The 20,407-nt window shown below is 33.7% G+C and overlaps 1 protein-coding gene across 2 annotated transcripts in view; it reads left to right on the top strand.

The window, feature by feature from the left end:
* The first annotated feature begins 2,703 nt into the window (after window positions 1–2,703).
* Window positions 2,704–20,407, top strand: part of LOC145249764 (axin-1-like) — a 251,355-nt gene continuing 233,651 nt past the window's right edge. The window contains exon 1 of one of the 2 annotated variants that reach the window (XM_080111685.1): window positions 2,704–2,901. The gene's annotated coding sequence lies outside the window, so the exon portion shown is untranslated. The remainder of the gene's footprint in view (window positions 2,902–20,407) is intronic. The other variant, XM_080111686.1, reaches the window with a different exon arrangement.

The following is a 20,407-nucleotide window of genomic DNA, read 5'->3' as shown; positions in this document are numbered from 1 at the left end:
ACAAAATCAATCACTTAATTATTATATCAATCGGTGAATCTATTTTTCCCTTAACTCAACAGAAGAAATATCAGCAGTCAATCCATCAAAAGGAAACAAAGTGCGTTTTGACATGATTAAAAATCCGAAAATTGGAAGAGAAGCTGTAAATATCTTATAATATGTTTATATTACGCCATTTTCAATCATTCATTCATTATATTGCTCTGTAATTGCATTGAGCATATTAAATATTGATTGGTATATATTATAAGGAAATAAAGTGTATTTCCATGTGTGTGTGTGTATATATATATATATATATATATATATATATATATATATATATATATATATATATATATATATATATATATATATATATATATCCGGCAAACATTTTACTCTCTCACTTCGAGATCAATTTTGTGTCTGTGTGTGCGTTACGCGTGTGTTCAGCCTCCCCCCTCCCCTTTATGTGTGCTAAGTGTCTATGTAATACGTGCGAATAGGTTTATTTTTATTTTGGTTTCGATTATTTTTTATTTACGTTACGGAATTTTTAAATGAGGACTGATAATTTGTATTCTTTTCACCATTCTCATCTCGGTAATTTATATATTCACATCGTCTCGGCTGATGTAACGTCTGTGCGAATAAGAACAATCTATCCCCTACGTGGAATAAATAAGTTCGAAATTGCTTACAAGTTCCAAAGTTTGAAAAATATTCAACCGAAGGTAGGAGGTTACATCGGCTGAAATAAGAACTTCACTTCGAATCCAAACATGATACGTTTGCCCTTATTGTACTGTGCTAAAATAATAACGTTAGTATTTAAAAAGCCATTCTTAACATAAGAAGGGGGAGTGTTTTGTAACTGTTCTGTACTTTCACCTAACGATTTAATAATAAAAAGATATCGTAAAACTAACTTAGCGCGGTACAATCAATGCATAAGCACCCACTCCCCCCCCCCCCAAAAATATATATATTTATTTTCAGAAAGTTTAGATAAGTCATCAGTACCACCGGTTTCGAACCTAATAATAAATAACCGATTTAGGTCCCCATATCAAGCTCTCTTCAGACGATCTATCTCATCTTTTATTTATATAGTGATTTAAGGACCTCAAACGGTTATCTATTATCAGGTTTGAAACCGACGGTACCGATGACTTATCTCATATAAACTTTCTGAATATAAAAAGAAAATATTACGCTCTTATTTAAAATTTTTTCCTTATAATAGAGCACTCTGATGAAATTCTATTTTACCAAACACACAGATAAGTTTTTATTAAAACTTCGATGTCTGGAAGAGTACATAATTTACCGTGATTTGACCCGTCAGTATTTCCTGGTGAGAGCACCTCAGGTAATCTACAATAACTAAAATCATCTCTCCCGAAGGAGGAGACAATATCTCGGAGGACAAAATCCTAGTATTAAATAGACCCCTATTTCACTCTGACCCTCATTGCAGGTCGGTTTAACGTGAGGGAAGGATCCCCTCCCTCTTAAAAAAGAAAGGGGCGGCACTGGATATAAATAGTTCAAATCGGTCGGTGAAGTAGAAATCCGGTTACTTATGCCGCTTACGTACCGTGTTATTTTATTTTTTTTTTTATCGGATTTTCAACTTAAATTCAATTTTTACAGTATCTTCTGTTTCAGAATAGTTAAAAACCTCCCCATCTCATGTTAAGAATGGCTTTCTAAATAATAAGATTATTTCAGCACTGTTTATAAACTATCGGTCGGCGGTCCATGTTGATTTTGCGGTGGGAGTTGAGTTCTGTGCAGTTAGAGGATATCCACCCTATCATGCTTTGCCTTCTCTATTAAAATAGATGCTAGTTTATTGCTAATCGCCTGAGGCGCCATTGTCGGGGTATGCTGACGGGTCTGCCCAGACACATTTTTGCAGATCAGAATGCTAACTTCTCAATCCCACTTTCCAATTCTGTTGTCTAAGTTCTTGCAGTAGGAGAGAACTAGAAAAAAGAAAAAGAAAATAAAAGCACTCCATTCCAATCCAGAGAGTCCCCTTTTTAGCAAAGAATATTTTCCATACATTAAAAACCGAGGTGCTTTTACGGAATTTAAACAAAACTTATTTTTAAACCATAACCCAATACCAAAGTTATTTAAGTGAAGTTCGGTTCAAATTCTGTAGAAGCACCAAATGCGACCTTGAGTCTAACTTTGCCCTCGTGTATATAAAGAGACATTCCCCTGTAAGGACGACCGGCAACAAATCAGTCTGCTTTCTCTCAGGAAGGCATGCTTCCTGGGAACAAAAAGAACTCCACTCTGATATAAATCTAAAAGTCTGTGCGACTGTAAGCAACCAGAATGTGTTTATTTCTGGTTTCTGTAAGAGTCTGGCTAAAAGTGTACGCACACTGAAGTTTTATTTTTTCTTTTCTGGTAGACAACATATTTGTATATGGGAAGTAAGAAGGGACGGAGACGAGGGAGCCAAGAAAAGGGGGGCAAACTGAGATCGGAGATGAAGGAAAAACGGGAAGCGGAGTGGGTATCAGAATAGAAGAAGAAGGAAAAAAAACGACACAGAAGCAGAAGAATCTGAACAGCAGTTGAGGCTGCTGACAGACGGAGCAGTAGTAGCAGCAGGTTGGCAGTTGAGAAACAGTAGAGAAAACAGCAGCCCTCTCCTACTGCTGCTGCTCGTGGCCGGGCTTTTCCACTGCGCACCTCCCACTCCGTCTTTACGTTTTTACCTCTATCTCTCTTTCCCTTTGGCGTTCTCCTATCACCGCGCCTCTCGCTCAATTTGCATAAAGTTATGGCGGCATCGTGTCCTCTGACATGCATTCCTCCCATGTCGTAGTCTCATTGCTTCGTCTTGCTAAGCAACAAACATGTTTTGGATTACCAAAATTCACCGTTTTAAATGTAAGTAGCCACCGACATTAGCAATGTTGGCGGCGAGCGACCATTTTTTAAAAACCGATTTGTTTTTTTTGTAAATTCTTTTTTTTTTTTGTTGTTTTTTTTTTTCGTTCCTTCATTCCATCGTTCTCCTCAGGTGAACGATGGAACAGAAAAAAATATCCCGATAATATATATGTATATAATATGTATATATGTATATATAACTTCTTTAAAAATACATAATCAGTGTTTTTAATAACGTTTATTTACAGTATTTATTAATATTATAACTTTACCTATCATATATAAATATGTATATATTTAAATAGCCGATTCATACAAACTAGAGAGAAAATCTCTCTCTCTCTCTCTCTCTCTCTATATATATATATATATATATATGTGTGTGTGTGTGTGTATATATATATATATATGCGAAGACTTTAGTTTTGGCTCTAAAATGGGGGATCTGTTTTTAATGGCCTGTTTTAATTAAAGTGATCCCTCATTTTATGGCCGATCTGTAAAAAGAATTAAAACATTCCTTACCGTACCTACGGATCTTGATTTTGGTGTGTACACACGATCGTTACACACACGCGTGTGTGTGTGTATCCATTATATATATATATATATATATATATATATGATCGGCGACCTTCTAAGAACCAGTTCCTTATTTAAGTCTAAATCCCGAGTTGATTAAAGTCGCAAACATGAGATTTGTCAATAAAATACAATCAATCCAAGCGTTTTATTTGTATCGACCACTTGGATTGGATTTTATCTACTAAACTTATTACCTATGTCTAAATTTAGCACACACACATACATACACATATCACAACAGCATCTTCCATTCTTCCATTGATAAAATAGAAAAAAAAATAAAAAATAAAAAAAAATACACATAACAAATGTAATTATCAATTTAATCTCAGTTTGTCTGGATATTACAATATATATTATATATATGTGTGAGTATGTAGTCTAAATACCTTTTTTGGGTGATGAAACACAGACGTTTGTGTAGCTCGCTTGCCATAAATAAGTATGTATCTATTTTTTAAAAATCTTTTTAACTAAAATGAAGCCCCCCCCTTTTTTTTCTTTTTTAAAATTATTCAAGGGTTCAACAAATTCTCTTTTAGACGTTTTCGATTGAGCCCCCCCTCCCCTCAATTCCATTTTGTCAATTATTTTTTTTTATAAATTACAATCAATATTTTAAACTTTTTATTTACTATGAATTACATTTTTTTTTTCTAAAATTCATTTTTTTTTTGTTTTTACTTTTATTTTATCTTTAACCGTATAATGTCAGCGTTTGATTGCAATATCGAAGTTAACATTTTTCTTTAACCGATTTATGCTCTCTTTCTATATTCTATATATATATATATATATATATATATAGCATTTCTAAAATAAAGTCTTTTCATTTTTGTTGTCGATATTTCTAGTTTGATGTTTTCACATGAAAGCAAGTGTTCGGCCTGACTTTAAATTTCTTTTCGGCCACAAGTTGTTATTGAAAGAAAATCTACTTAAACTATTAAAATTTATATAAATATATTATGTAAGTAAATGTTGGACGGCTGATTGCGTTTAATGCAGTCAAATTAACAGAATTGATTATTTTATTTCTTTATTTTTTGAGGAAATATAAAAAAAAAAAATACAATTTGTACCGGATTGTTTGTGTTTCAAACGAAGTGAAGACCTGCCATTAAGTGGGGGATCAATTTTTGATAGAGTTTCTGTAATAAATTGATCATCGACTTCCTGGCCATTTCGTCTTTTGCCAAAAAGGGAAAAAGACACATTTCAAAAGGTGAAAAACGCCGAAAAATATTGGATATTTATTTATTTTATATTTTTTTTTAATCGAACTAATTTTTAAAATGTACTATTATAGAGTTAGGTAGAAAATATATATTTTTTATTATTTGTGCGTTTATTTATTTTAAAAGAATATTAATGGGAGAGTTCCGACTCATTCCATCGAGTTCGGCAAAAATAAAATGTTTCCCTACTAAAAAAGGACGAACCTCTTCCACTCTGAAAACAAAACATGGAATAATGGATAATCGTGATAACAGGCTAGTAGAAAATACATAAAACCTATCAGTCCCATCACTAAAACAAGATATTTTTCCGTCGATTCATTTATACCAAAATGATTATGGTCATAGAAATGGACCGAAATATCTTTGTTCTACTAAAGTGATGTGTTTTTATTTTTATTGGCCTGTCGTCATGATTATCAACTCTGCCATGATGTACTAATAATTCCATTTTGTGTATATATTTGAGGTGGAGTGAACCATAATTGTTTATAATAGTGCTAAATAAAAGAGCTCCAGCTCCATGTTTACAATCTGCTAGCTTTGTCAGCTCGCCATCGCTTCGCAAATTTTCGCCACTGAAAATGAAAAATAAACACAAGTTTGTAAACACTAGACAAATTTTCACATTTGATGTTTAAGATAGTCAACAGATCGATTTTTTTATGTCGTTTTAAGCAAAACCAACAGTACTTACTTGTCATGTCGAAAATAGTAATATAAAAAAATTATGAAAATTCATCGAGTAAAACATGAAATTGAATTTTCGGGTATGTTTTACTGTCCACAATCCTTGGAAAAAGTGGTAAAAATCAAATACATGACGTGTTATCAAAGGCAAGATAAGTTACTCTTCTACCTACCTGGACAATATGTTTAGTGATTTTGCTCACTTTAAAAAGTGTAATCGGTTCGAAAAACAGTGTCTAGCGTTTACACGAGAGCAAGAAAAATGGCCGCACGCTCGTAAAATTCAAAATTTTGAAAATGACTTAAAACAAAAAATTTTTTATTACATTTTCACCCCCAAAAAGCATATTGCCACTTTGTTGTAGGGGGCTACTATCAGGGACATAGGCTCAGGGGTACTGTGTAAGGAGTTGGGCAGCAAGATGTCGGTTCGCGTTGCAGCCGTTGCACTTGAACTTCTGCATGTCAGTACAGTTGGGGAAGCAGGGACCCGGTAGGAAATTCCAAAATCTAGCTGTCCGGGGGAAGAAACTACTGGAGTAGAAGGCTCTCTTACATCTAGGGATCTCTACTGTGAAGGGGTGGGATTTAGCTGCTTGTTGGTGGTATTTACGTCGAGGGGGCACAAGTGCTTGCAGTTCGTCAGAGCATTCACCGTTTAAAGTACTTGTAGAAAAGGCCTTTCGTCGATGGGACAAAGGCTGAAGTTTAGATGACAGTTCAGAGCCTATCAGATTGGCGACTCTCTTTTGAACCTTATCTAGGAGCGAGACAGAGACACTAGTGGTAGATGCACCAGCTCAAATATGACAACAATACTCCATACATGGCGTTAGTATCTTTCTAGCACGGTAGAGAACCTACCTTCTTCAAAATGTTAAAAAAAAAAACCTCAACTGATCTATGTCAGTAACATAGATTGGGTGTGTTTCTAACGGATTAACCCGACAAGCAACAACCCCCCCCCTCACTCTTTAGGTCTATAGATGGCGGAAAGCCTTCTACTATAATAGTTTCTTGCGATGGAGTTCGGAATTCCCTTCGTTTCCTGCTTCGCCGGCTATACTAACCATGTGAACAAACATGTCGCTGTTCAACTCCCCACAGTTCCAAAATGGTAGCCGCTATTCGTTCGAACTAGCAACATGGCTTGTTTGGCGTAGAAGAGTTTAAAAAATGTATGATTTAATTAAATCACACTGGATCGTCTTGATAGTCATATGTGCGTGAGAATAACTCAACCTATATACTCAGCGGACTTTTGATCTACAGATTTGAAAATTGATATATAGTGTATTCAGACACGGGGAAAACTCCTTAATCGGTGTTGGTGTTCATATGGAAAAAGGGCTGCTAAGGGGTAATCGGATTTTTATCTGTTTGTCAACTATTTCACGACTGTGCATGCGAATCGTTCACATGACAGTTTCCTTTTGTAAATAAGTAGGGTTGAAAACACTTTAAAGATCATGACAAGCTGGATTACGTACTTACTTGACTCGCTGTTTTTTGGTTTTGATTTCAGGTCGAGTATTTTATTTATTTATTTATTTTTTTACTTACAAGAAGTGAACTGTTAAAAAAATACTTGCATGCATATGTCTCAGATTTTTTTTTTTTTTTCTTTTTTAAGAAATTTAACGTTACGTTTAATACCGGGCAACGGCAGATATATCTGATATATATATATATATATATATATATATATATATATATATATAATGTGTGATAAACTTTCCCATTCATTTAAATCTCTAAATGTTGGCACACGTTTTCAGCTATAACCTTGCAAAAGCTTAACTTGTTCAAGTTAGGCTGAGAACACACAAATGCACTCGGCTTAAACACACTTCATTAAATCCGTGTTATATAATTCTTTATTCGATTTCATAGACTTCGGTTATTAAGTTTGTTTGTATATTTATATTTAAATATCGTTTCAGTTTTGTAAAAATCTGTGTATATGGGAGCAAGAAGGGTGTAGGAAGATCATCAGCTGCTTGTTTAGAGTCGACAGGTCGATTTTATTTTAAGCAAAAACAACAGTACTTGCTTGTCATGTCGAAAATAGTAATATATTTAAAAATTACGAAAATTCATCGAGTAGAAAATTTAAGTTAAATGTAATTCTTACGGAAAATTAGGAAAGGGCGTTTTCTTCATGTAAACACCTTGAAGATTGCGAATTCCGGGGACATGCGTATTTCCCCTTTTCGTTACTGTGATGACCGACGTTTTGTTTTAGCTGATAGCGATATCTTTTTTTTTTTTTTTTTTTTTTTTTTTTACTAAAAACACAAAAGCAGTTTTTCTACTTGATAAATTTTCGTAATTTTTAGATATATTGCTATTTTCGACGTAATAAAAACATTAAAAAAAAAAAAAATAGATCTGTCAACTTTATCTTAACAAGTACCAATTATCATGTATGAATCCCAAGATTCTATTCTTGGCATTGATTTCCTCGATATTTTTCTAATCAGAATTTGTTCTAAAAAGACATCGGATTCCGGAAATGACAACATGAAGGTTGCCAACATCATAAATAAATGATTTTTGTGGAACTAACTCCTAAAGATTTAGCCAAGAGAAGTCAACAAACGAAAAAAAAAGGGGGGGGGAATTTTGTTACCAACGGCAAGATAAGTTACGAGTTTTGAGTTTTAACGGAATTTTAAACGTTTATTCATTCGAAAAACGAGCAGTGTTTCTAGTTCGTAAATTAGATCAGCAATCAGCATTGCCGACAGAAATACGCCGTCTTTGGAGCGTCAGTAATGGCTCAAAACTTGGAAAATAAAGAAAATATTGATAGAAAGTCACCCAGTAACACTTTGACACTTCGTGACGATTATATGGTGGATATTTCTATCAGTAGTTTATTTTTGGACTTTTAGGCCAAATTGACGTTCCAAAGATGGCGTGTTTTCGTCGGATATATTGATTGCTTGTTTTTCGAACCGAATAAACTCTTTAAAATTCCGTTAAAACACAAAAGTCATCCTGAAGAGTAACTTATCTTTCCTTTGGTAACATTTATTAGATATTTAAATTTTCACCTTTTTTTTTTTTTTTTTTTTTTTTTTTTATTAGAATCTATTTGTTTCCCCACGACGGTGAAATGTGACAAAAGCATCTCCCTAAAAAGGCCTATGAAATTAGGCAGAAATAAAAATTGCCATAATCAATGTAGGTGAGACCTTTCTATACTAAAGACAAAATAAACTTAAGTGTAGCATCAGAACAGATACTACACTGCGATCTTAGCCCGAAGAGGCCAGAAACAAAGACTTTTTCTTTTTTGTGAACTGGTTTCATGATAAATAAGCACTTTTTCTATTTTTATCCATCTCCCTCCTCCGAATAGGTGGGATTTTTATATCTTTATTTATTGGAAGCTGTTTTAATATTTTCCTGATAAACAATAACACCCCCTCCCCTTCGATAGACATACTACCCATTTTTTTTTTTTTCCTACCACAAACAAGCCGAACAAGATACTTACGCGAAATTTTTGACGTTATTTTTTTTCTTTATATATATATATACCCACACTCTCCCACCCTCACTATCCATTTATCATATTAAATCTATCTATCCTACAAAGGAATGGGAACATTCTGGACGCATGCAACATTTCCCGGTGGAAACGCTTCAGGCGAAAAACTCGCCCGGTCCCTAGTCCCCCCCCCCCCTGCGGCGGCTGGGCATGAATCTCAAAGACCATTGCTCTTGTAGCAATCAGTTATTGGTCAATGTAGGGGAAACCCTTCATACCAGTTGTCACTATCCAGTTCCCCCACCCTCGGGGGAGCTGGTCCCCCTCCCGTTCACGGTCCACGTTAAAAAACGGCCTTGTGCCAAATTTGCTGAGTGAGGGAAGCAAATAAATAATCGGTGGTATCCCAGTTCATAAGGAGGTAATGTCTAAGATGCTGGCGGCATTGCTGGCCTTACTTGAACCGGCCTCCCCCCCAATCCAATCCGAAGGTGGGACTTTCTAGTGTCTATGTAATTCGTTTTCAGTTTTTAGCACCCGTTAGATACGTGTACGTAAGCACCCGTTAGATACGTGTACGTAAGGAGTGAGAATGTAATCTATATTTAGTTTTTTGAAAAGGAGTGAAGCCGGGAAGCCCTTCAAGGAAATTCACATATTTTTTTTTTTTTTTTTTTTTTTTTTTTTTTTTTTGGTGCAATTTTAACAAAAGTTCAATTAAGTTTCAGTTTATTTGTGGTATTTTAAATGTTATTTTAGGGGAGAGGGAGGAGGCTTATTATATAAACACGTTTACAAAATAGATCCGATCTGTATTGAATTTGATCTGTAGTCATGAAACCTTAAGTTTCCTTGAATTTCAGTTTCTTCTGATGACCCCTTAGTTAAAGCTTTAAATTTTAAATATTTTCTACATTAAAAATCAATGGATTTTTCATGGACCAAATTTTCTTTTGCGTAACATTCTCGATCATGTTTGAGACTTCTGTAATTCTATTTCTAAAATATTATATTTTAAAGTGGAGGGAGGGGGGGTCACTTTCCGGCAGTCTTGCAGTTAAGTCCCGGCAAAGTTCGACAACTCTAAAAGAGTCACATCAGTATTTTACACCGTCGAATCACGAATATTACGAATTATTAGTTTTAAAATAAAAATTATTAAAGTTTTAATATAAAAAAATATGAAAATTTGTTCCATTCCCATTTAATTGTGAGTTGTGGAGACTGCGTGAGAAAGGACACGCATTTCACGAATTATTAAAAGCATAAGACAATACACTTTTTAAGAAATGTTTCATTTTCGGAGTTGTTTTATTTTGTATATATAAATTTATATTTTGTTACGTGGTTCATTACTTCAAATTTTATTTTGTTTTTTCGGTTAAGACAATAATACTTTCTGAAAATTGTTTCATTTTTCTATTAAATAGTTGTAAATGTATAAAAATGTACATTTTCTTCATTTACTTTATTTAATCCAGTGCTTACTTCCAATATTAAAATATTTTTGGGTTTGTATTACTGTACACATAGATTCGAAAAAGTTGTCAAAAAAACAAATATATAACAAATAAATGTTATCAAAGGCCAGATAAGTTACTTTTCTACCTAACTGGATATATTTTTTGTGTTTTTATTCAATGTAACATGTTTATTCAGCTCGAAAAACATGCAGTGTTTACCGATGCAATGCATTGGAAAATTCAAAATGACGCCCGACTGTCTCTTTAACACGGTAAGTTTGGGAAAAGATGTTATAAATAATAAACTATACAAAATACTATTAAAAAACAACAGAATATATGTCAACTTATGTCACGGTAACATATATTGAGCGAATTTCTAACAGTATTTTGTCTCGTTTATTATTTATAATACCTTTTCCCAAACTTACCCTCTCCGAGAGAGTTGGCCGCCATTTTGAATTTTCCAATACATCAGTAAACACTGCATGTTTTTCGAGCTGAATAAACATGTTACACTGAATAAAAACACAAAAAATATATCTAGTTAGGTAGAAAAGTAACTTCTCTTGCCTTTGATAACATTTATTTGTTATATTTGTTTTTTGACAACTTTTTCGAATCTGTGTACAGTAATACAAACCCATATTTTTTATATTAATTACATATTTTTTATTTTAAAACTTTAATAATTCGTAATCTTCATAATTTGACGGTGTAAACTACTGATGGATGGTACCCTTCTAGAGTTGTCGAAATTTGCAGGGACTGAACTGCAAGACTGCCTACTTTCCTACATATTTCAGAGTGCTTGACTGAAATAAAGCAGTTAAAAATAAAATGTTTAGTTAATAACAAATATTAACGTACACCGAAAATTACGGACAATAGGGTATTTTTACTTAAGAAATGAAACTATGATGATTGGCTATTAAACGACGCCATTTTTAACCATTCAGGGGAGGTAATTCAGAGTTAAATTTTCACATGCAATTTTTTTCATTAATCTTATGTGTACATTGTTTTTTAAAAATTCTATTCGATTATTTTCTGTAATTTTTTGTGTGAGTTTATATTTTTCAATAAGTATTTCATAGTTTTCCTATTTTATTTTTAACTATCATATTTCACTACTGGGTTTAAATATACAAGCCCAAAAATTAATGCCAACAGATCAGGAGTAATTATTTTTTGACGGAGTCTCTTTTAAAATATACCAAAAATCAAGTAATTATCCAGAAAATACTACATTTTCACCGATTGTTAAGTGAAGAATTAATTTTATAATAGTGTACTTTATTTTCATAATCGATATATATTTGCCCACCCCCTTCATTATTTGTGGTTACAAATGTTTAAAATAATCAGCCGAAACTGAACAAAATATATTGTATTGTGGAGAGGGCGAGGATTGTAAACAAAACAATTGCGCAGGTATCAGCAGATTTTAAGGTTGAAAATCCGATGTTTAAATGTGTGAAATTTGTCATCTTTTGTTTTGAAGTGTGAAATTCGTTGTATATATTTTCCATATATATACTCACTACTTTTACGAAAAACAGAGCCCAATTTTGCTAATATACCATTAAATAGTAAATGCTTTGAAGAATCCATACCAAAAAAAAAAAAAAAAATCAAGAAATAACTGCGCATTTTGCTAAAAATACGATAATTTCTTTCAGCAATTTGTCGTTACGTAATATTACCTCCTATGGTAGACCATAAGGTCTACAAACAATTTGTATTAGTTATCTCCCCCTTTTCCAAAATTACGTCAAATCATGCGACAAAAAATTGGAAAACCCAATTTTATATTGCTTATGGAAAACTTTTATATGGTTCACAGGTTACAAAAGGTTTTTTTTTTCATTGTCTTGATTAAACTGTACAAGTACCAAATTAACTTTTATTGGCTATGGTAACATTTATTTCTTGTATATATTTTTTTCGTATATTTGTTTGTTGGCTTCTCTGCTAAATTACCCCCCCCCCCTTTTTTTTTTCAACGATTTAAATGGATTAATGTGAAATCGGTAGCATTTCAAGTCTGATCTCGCAAGCTTGAATTATTGTGGACTTATCTGCCCTCCCCCCTTAAAAAAATATGGCAACGCAAGACAGGCTCTTTTGCTTGCTCATAAATTTGGATTTTCCTATTAAAAAAAAAACAACAAAAAAAAACAAAACTACTTGATCCATTTACGTGATTTTTGAAGTATGACATCTTATGGTCTTCGCTCCGTGGCGGGTACTTACACCATAAAGATTTTTCTGTTTATTTCAAATTGGGTTGAATTCTAAATAACTAAAATATTCGAAGGAATTTAAAATCTGTTTGAAAGGAGATTAGCTTTCCCCCTTCTTTACAGAAATCATATTTTGAAAGTTATTTGAAAAAAAAAAAAAAAATTGCATTCCATTTGTATTGTAACATATTATCCGATATTTTTTTTTTTATCAATGATCCCCACCTCCAAGCTCATAAAAATTCGACGCGCGCACACACGTGGTGTTTTTTCTTTTTTGTTTTTTCAATTCGATTTCTTCATTGTTAAAATAAATCTTACAGCGTAGAGGAGAGGCGATCATTTTTCTCGGCCACGATTCAACGGCTTACACTTGTGTAGCAAGCAAAAATGGCTCAGAAGAGAAAAAAAAAACCCCAAAAAACTGAATATTCCTGTTCGCTCCTGTTTTTTTTTTTTTTTTTTTTTTTTTTTTTTTTTTTTTAAATACCTACATTCCTGCTATGTTAATGTCTATACTTTTTGTGCGAGCCTGCTTGGCTTTCTTTTTTCTTCTGGGGGGGGGGGAGGAGAGGGTGCTTAAGTGGGTCTTTTTCTACCTTTTCTTTTAGCTCGGAAACGAGGCAGCTCCCCTTCTTTTTATGACCCTGGTCCCGCTTCTTATTCTCTCTATCTCTTTGCACCCCTTATTGATTCCTTCCTTTTTTTTTTTTTTTTTTTTTTTTTTTTTTTTTTTTTTTTTTTTTTTTTTTTTTTTACTTCATGCTTCGGATGTTTTCTAGTGCCCTCTCCTACCCTCCCTACTTTTTCTGTATCCTTTTTTTCCGATTCCCCCACCTCTCCTTCCCTATTCTGTGTACGTGTGGTACCATGTATGTGCGAGTCCTATATAACCTGTGTGCCATGTTAGAACGGGACTGAATGGAATATATGTCGTGGTAGTAGTGTACTTACTGGTTGCTCAGCGGGCCGATTTCTGTTGGTAGTTCTGCAACTGCATCACTTCCACTGTAAACAGTATGAAGTCATGTAGGATGAACTAGCAACTAACTTATGAGGGCAGAGTTAGTCACAAGGTTGTGTTTTAGGGGGTTAATTACGCTTTTTTTTTAATTCAATATCTTAGGACTTTACTAATTATCTTTTGAAATAGTGGCCCTGTCGGTGGGGCACTAGAATACGCCGACTGCCTCCCCCCCCCTTGCAGAGGGTAAAAGTCCCTCAATGGGGGTCCTGGATATGACCTTAAACTATATCCAGTGGTGAGGCCCCAGCTTGTGGGCTTTGGGGAGTGTGAAGCCACCCTTTAATTACCATTGCTCCCAGGTTCACTCTGACCCGGAGTTGTAGTACCTGTTAGGGTCTCAACTATGGGTTAAATAGAAACCGACGTGAAAACAACAAATATATTCTATTAAAAAAATCTTTGGATTCGGCATTAAATAACCCGAAAAGGGTTGATATGCCGTAAAACAACGAACCAACCAACTTTTGAAATAGACTCAAAACTATTTTTCAAGGGATTTTCACAATGAATTTAACTTCAAAATTTAGCTGAACTTGTCAGTTTCCTAATGTCACCGTGAAAACTTGTACAAATACTTTTTCCTTTTGGAAATTAACTTTAGTCTTTCAAATATAAGTCGATGCTCTCGTGGAAGATGTTAATTGCATCCATTCAGTCTGATAAAATTATTTCGGTACTCGTATGCACTTATTGATCCGTGCTGAAATAATGTTATTATTTAGAAAGCCATTCTTAACATGGGGACGGGAGGATGTTATGTATCTATTCTGTACTTTCACCCAACAATTGAATAAAAACAGGTATCGTAAAACTTTAATTAAACTTGAAAATACTATTAAAATATAGCGCGAATCAGTAAGTGGACTAACACCATTATTTTAAATGTGATAGAAAAAAAACTTATTTTTGTAATTATTTGGCTTTCGTCTGTTTGAAAACTGTTCATAAAGATTTTTTTATAACTTTTTTTTTTTTTTTTTAGGGGTGGGTGGGGGAAATACTAACACCTAATTGATTGAGATTGTCGGACTGACTTCCTCATCTTGGTTGTTATAGTCACAACGTTTCGGCCGTTTTGCCCTCCGGCCTTCATCAGGTGTTTTGTATCGAACTGGGGAACCATTTGTTAGGTGTCTCGAACCCAACCCTTTATTATTACGGGGGTACCGTGTTCGGACTCCAGCTAGGCTTTGGGACATAGTTGCTGATTCTCTGTTTTGAATGTTACTTTTCACTGTCTTCGTTTAGGATTGAACTCAGCACCTTTGGGTAACTGTAAACTTTGATACAACGTCTAGGACCACTCGGCCATATGTCACTAGTAATAATAATAAAGGGTTGGGTTCGAGACGCCTAACAAATGATTCCCAGTTCGATACAAAACACCTGATGAAGGCCGGAGGGCAAAACGGCCGAAACGTTGACTATAACAACCAAGATGAGGAAGTCAGTCCGACAATCTCAATCAATGAAAACACCTCATCTCAAAAATACAGACAATGTTTTGATTTAAGAAAAAAAAAAAACTGTTCACAAACATTTTTATTATAAAAATTATAATTTTGTTATAAAAGTTTACATAAAGACTGAATAAAACTTCTGTTTATATTTGCTTAAAAAAAACAAAAAAAAAACTACATTATTTATATAAGTGTATTGTTGGCCATTCACCTTAAATTAGTCTGACGTCACTTCCGCTGAATGGCTTTATAAACAAAGTGCGACTCTAAACGAAAGCCTATTTAGAGAAATCAACGTTTTTAAGGGAAAATTGGTCATAAACAATGTATTTTGGTGTATCTATTTGGGTTTAAGCTGCTAGTTACTGTTAAATGTCGTTTCTTGATAAAGTAACCATATTTTTTAGACAGGAAGTATAGGAACTGCCAAAAGTCACCACAGAAATACCCCACCCTATATATGTAACATGATATAACTTTATTATAAATTAATATTATCAGTATAACTTTTGTATCATTTAAAAGTGCAAAATAAACCGGTAATAATTAAAAAAAAAATTTTTATCGAACGAAAATAATGAAATTGCAAGACGAAAATCGTGTTTACATAATTTGTTCGCATGTAGTAGACATTCCGAACGTGAAAACATACCCGTATTTAATAAATCTAGCAAAAATCAACTAATGGGCAGATTTTCGTGAAATTTTGGATACTTATCCATTTTAGAATGAAATTACATATAAAATGCAGTTTTCGTAAAATACACGAGGGGAAATATTTTTTTTAGTGCGTCCAGCGTCCCCCCCCCATATTTATTTTTTTCGAAATTCGATCAAAATATATTTAAATCTCTCGAACTTTCTATTTATTATGTAACATAAGAGTTCAAATAAGTAAGAATTATTTATTTTTAAAAATTTTAAATGCACATATTGAACAAAAATTTACCTTGAAATTGCAATGAAAAAATTGATATAAATATATAAATTGTCATGAAAAAGAAACTTCGTAAACATTAATTTTTAAAAGATTAAAACTATTAACGTGCCATTATTTCAAAATGTTCCGTTACACCATAAATTTTTAATTAATTGTGTTTAATGTTTTTTTAAATATTAAGTTTTAATATAAACATGACTCTTGTCAGCTATTTTATCGCCAGATTAAAATCAATTTGAAAATATTATTGCACAAATAACAATATTTTTGTAGCCCCCCCCCTCATATTTTGTTTGTCTCTTTTTACCGAACAAAATATGGAACCCCGATATACTGATAATATTAACATTCAGTAAAACCGTATTCCATATTTAATATACAAATGTTTATGATATTATTACTCATTAAACTGTAAATCTTAAAACCTAACAAAATTATAACAAAGATTAATTATTAAGTGCAGTTTGAAGATAAACAAAGGTTTTAAAAAAATCATTAAGTCGCTTCTGCTTTTCCATAGTTCGTATAGTTAACACAAATCTGACGTCACGGAAACGTGCGGTCCAATCTTCACAATCGTTTGGCATTCCCTAAGGAAGTAAAGCAAAAGCACATAATATAAAGAAATGTGGCTAATTTGCTCAGAATGATTTCTCCTGGCAGACCTGTATGAGAGTGCCCACCCTCTAAAAATGCGTTCATAAAATCGTGTTTACTTTTTTAGTCGTGCGTAATCAGGCACGACTAATCTGAAATATAAACGTGTTTATTTTTTACAAAGATTTTTAACGAAAAAAATGGCGCACAATTGGAAAAAAAAAAAATTGTTTCAGTTTTTAAAAAAAGTTCATTATGTAAATAAATACTTATGTATCTATTTTCTTTCTGCTCTGAGATAATATTTTAATAAACTTTTGTAAATACTTTTTATATGAATCTAAAAATATATTTGCCAAAAAATAACCTCGACTAAAATATGTGAGTAAATTGTTTATTTTAATACCACAACAGATTTTTACAATATTTTGCGCTGATAAACCTTGTAGTTCGTTAGTGTCGAAGTTGCTTTAATAGCAAAACGACATCAGGAGCAAATAATTATTTTATTTTTAGTAAAACTCATTATGTACGACCAAAATCCGGCACGACTCAATTGTCCGATTCGGCTTCTGCTGATTCAAGCAACTTCACACGTTGTTTCTATCTGACAAACAGCAAGAGCAGTCGGTCGTACATTGATCGGGCATAATTTTGGTTATACATTTTTAGTAAACCTCATTCGTTGCAACAAACCACTTTGAAAGCCAAACATAATTTTATATAATAGATTTACCAGATTTAATATTTCCAGGTAAATCATCCCCAGTGGACCACTCTTTTTTTCCCCGCCATCAATCACAATCAAGGTTTTGACCCATATGACTTAAATTGATCAGTCAAGAGCAACATTTACTAGATATATTTGAATATTTGCCGATTTTACATTTTTAATTGTTTTATCTCCTCTCTAAAAGTTATTTTAATTTTTTTAAAAACTTTCTTTTCACCCCAACATTCACATTTAAAATGACAACTATTAAAGGTTTTCGAGTATTCTGAAAACGAATATAGCATATTTTGTGCAGACAAGTAGTTTTCTGCACATTAAGATTTTTATTATCCAATGTAATCCATTGTTTTTACTCGTGTTACTTTTTTTCAAGTGAAAAGTACCCTTGAAACCACCAGAAAATGCATCGAAGCACAAAAATTAGGAACCCGTGATTTTTGGAAAATCTATAACAGTAAATAATGGGTAATCAACGATTCCCCCACTATCCAACAATCATGAGGTTGTTTGCACGGCAACCAAGAAGGCTAACATACTTGCTGGTCAGTTTGCCTCAAACTCCACATTGGACCTAGCAAACCACTCCCTCCCTGACTTTCCTCTCCGGACAGAAACCACACTAGACCATGTGACAATCACCCCTTCTCAGGTGCATGATATCTAAAAACCCTACACCTCAAAAGCATATGGACCTGATCTTATCCCGGTTGTGCTATTAAAAAAATGCTCCGCTGAGGTTGCTCCAGTCTTCAAACTTTACAACAAATGTCTTAACGGATCTTGCTTTCCTGATTGCTGGAAAATTGGTTCTTTGGTACAAGTTAACAAGAATTCTGGTGAAAGAACTGACCCATTAAATTATCACTCCATTAGCCTCCTCCCCCTTTTCACCCAAATATTTGAGCCCATAATTAACCAAGCTCTACTCCATCACCTTACAGCTGCAAAACTTCTGACCGATCAACAATATGGATTTAGACGAGCCTGTTCTACAGTAGATATCCTTACTGTAATCTCCAAACGTATATACCATACACTGGACAAAGCAGGTGAGAGTAGAGCAGTAGCTCCAGATATATCTAAGGCTTTTCACTGGGTTTGGCATGATGGTATCAGGAAAATCAAATCTTACGGTATCATTAGAAGAATACTTAACATAATTAAATCCTTCTTAAGAGAAGAATCCAGGTTGTCCTCGACGATTGTATATCTAAACAATGATATAAATGCGGGAGTACCTCAGGGATCTATCCTTGGACCTAACCCTCATATTCATAAATGACCTCCCTGATAAAATTGTTTTTGAGATGGGTATATTTGCTGATGACACCACTCTCTATAACAGGCATGAAGGGAAAACAAATGCACACATTTAAGGAAATGGCAAAAACACTAAAGGAAGACCTCCAATCTGTAGTGGGATGGGAACAAAAATGGATGGTCACAGTCAATGCTACCAAGATTAAGCTTGTTTCCTTCAATAATTACAAGAAACCTTCTCAACCACCAATAGCTATGGCTAAAGATCCATTACCTGAAAGTACGTCTTTTAAACTCCTTGGCCTAATGTTCACCGGGAACATGAGTTGGAACAGATACATTGAGAGCATTGCCAAGGCTGCTGCAGGGAAGGTAGGCTCTCTCTACCATGCTAGAAAACTACTTATGCCTGAAAGTATCCTGTATCTCTACAAGGCTACCATTTGCCCGTGTATTAAGTAACTGTTGTCACATTTGGGCTGGTGCATCTGCTACTTGTCTCTCGCTCCTGAACAGGGTTCAAGAGTCGCCAACCTGATAGGTCCTAAACTGTCATCAAAGCTTCAACCTCTGTTCCATCGACGTAATTTTGCATCCCTCTGCCTGGACTACAAGTATTTTAATGGTGGATGCTCTAAACTACAAGCCATTGTAACCTTTTAGACGTAAATACCCCGACAAACCCAACAAGCCACAAAATCCCACCCCTACACAGTAGAGATCCCTAGATGTAAGAAACCTTTCTACTCTAATAGTTTCTTCCCTCAGAACTGCTAGACTTTGGAACTCCTTTCCAGTTTCCTGCTTTCCCAACTGTACTGACATGCAGAAGTTCAACGGACATCTCGCTACATGTCCCCCGATGGCACGGTGCCTTCTTTGGAGTGTTTTTATTTTTATTTTTTTTTTCTGAGCACAAAATATTTTAAAACCAAAACATTTATTGTATAAAAATATAATTGTAAAACGTTTATTGAAAAGTCTGCATAAGAAAATATGATTTTAAAACAGTTTTTGAATTAAAGCAACATTGGATCCCCCCCCCCCGGAAACAATTTTCAAGTAAAATTGTCACTGTAACAAAATGTAGTTTTAATTTTTTGTGGCACCTATTTGAGGGGTTAACAATATATTAGTTATAATGTTTAAATTAAACCATTTGAATAGAGAGAAGCGCCACCTGGCGACAGTTCAATGAAACGCACAAAAAATGGCACCGTCCGTGTAATGCAGAAGTGCCAAAATTCGTTAACTGCGCTAAAGCTCTCGACTGTTTCATAAATAGGCTCATTTTGCATTAAATTTGCTTATTCAGATTGGCAGTTATGGCGACAATTAAAAATATAGAAAATACAGAAAAGCATGTTATATTCTAAAAATTACGTAAACCAATAAACGTGTCGAATAGCTGACCCTAATTTGGTTGCCAGAATATAAAATATTTGAAGCCAAATCTTAAAAAAAAAAAAAAAAGGTCAAATTGATAACTGTAGCCAAATTTTCATAAAAAAAAAAAAGCCAAATTGAAAAAAACAAAAGGTGTATGTGTAAATAAACATTCATATATTTTTACGTCATTGTTATTTTTGTGTGCTTTAATAAAAATACACAAATATTTGGGAGGTAACCCCTCAATCTGTATATCTGAAAGTGTGCGTGTGTGCATTTCCCTACCAAATTGCTCTGTCAATTTTCAGTCTACAGACTCGCGATTTCACATAAGAGGTATTGAGATTCGGAAAAATCTTTTTAATTGGTTTTCGGA

This window comes from Euprymna scolopes, chromosome 28 (genome assembly GCF_053919585.1).
Source record: "Euprymna scolopes isolate OS-2025 chromosome 28, ASM5391958v1, whole genome shotgun sequence".
Lineage (NCBI taxonomy): Eukaryota > Metazoa > Mollusca > Cephalopoda > Sepiida > Sepiolidae > Euprymna > Euprymna scolopes.
This window is presented reverse-complemented; position numbering and strand designations above follow the sequence as displayed.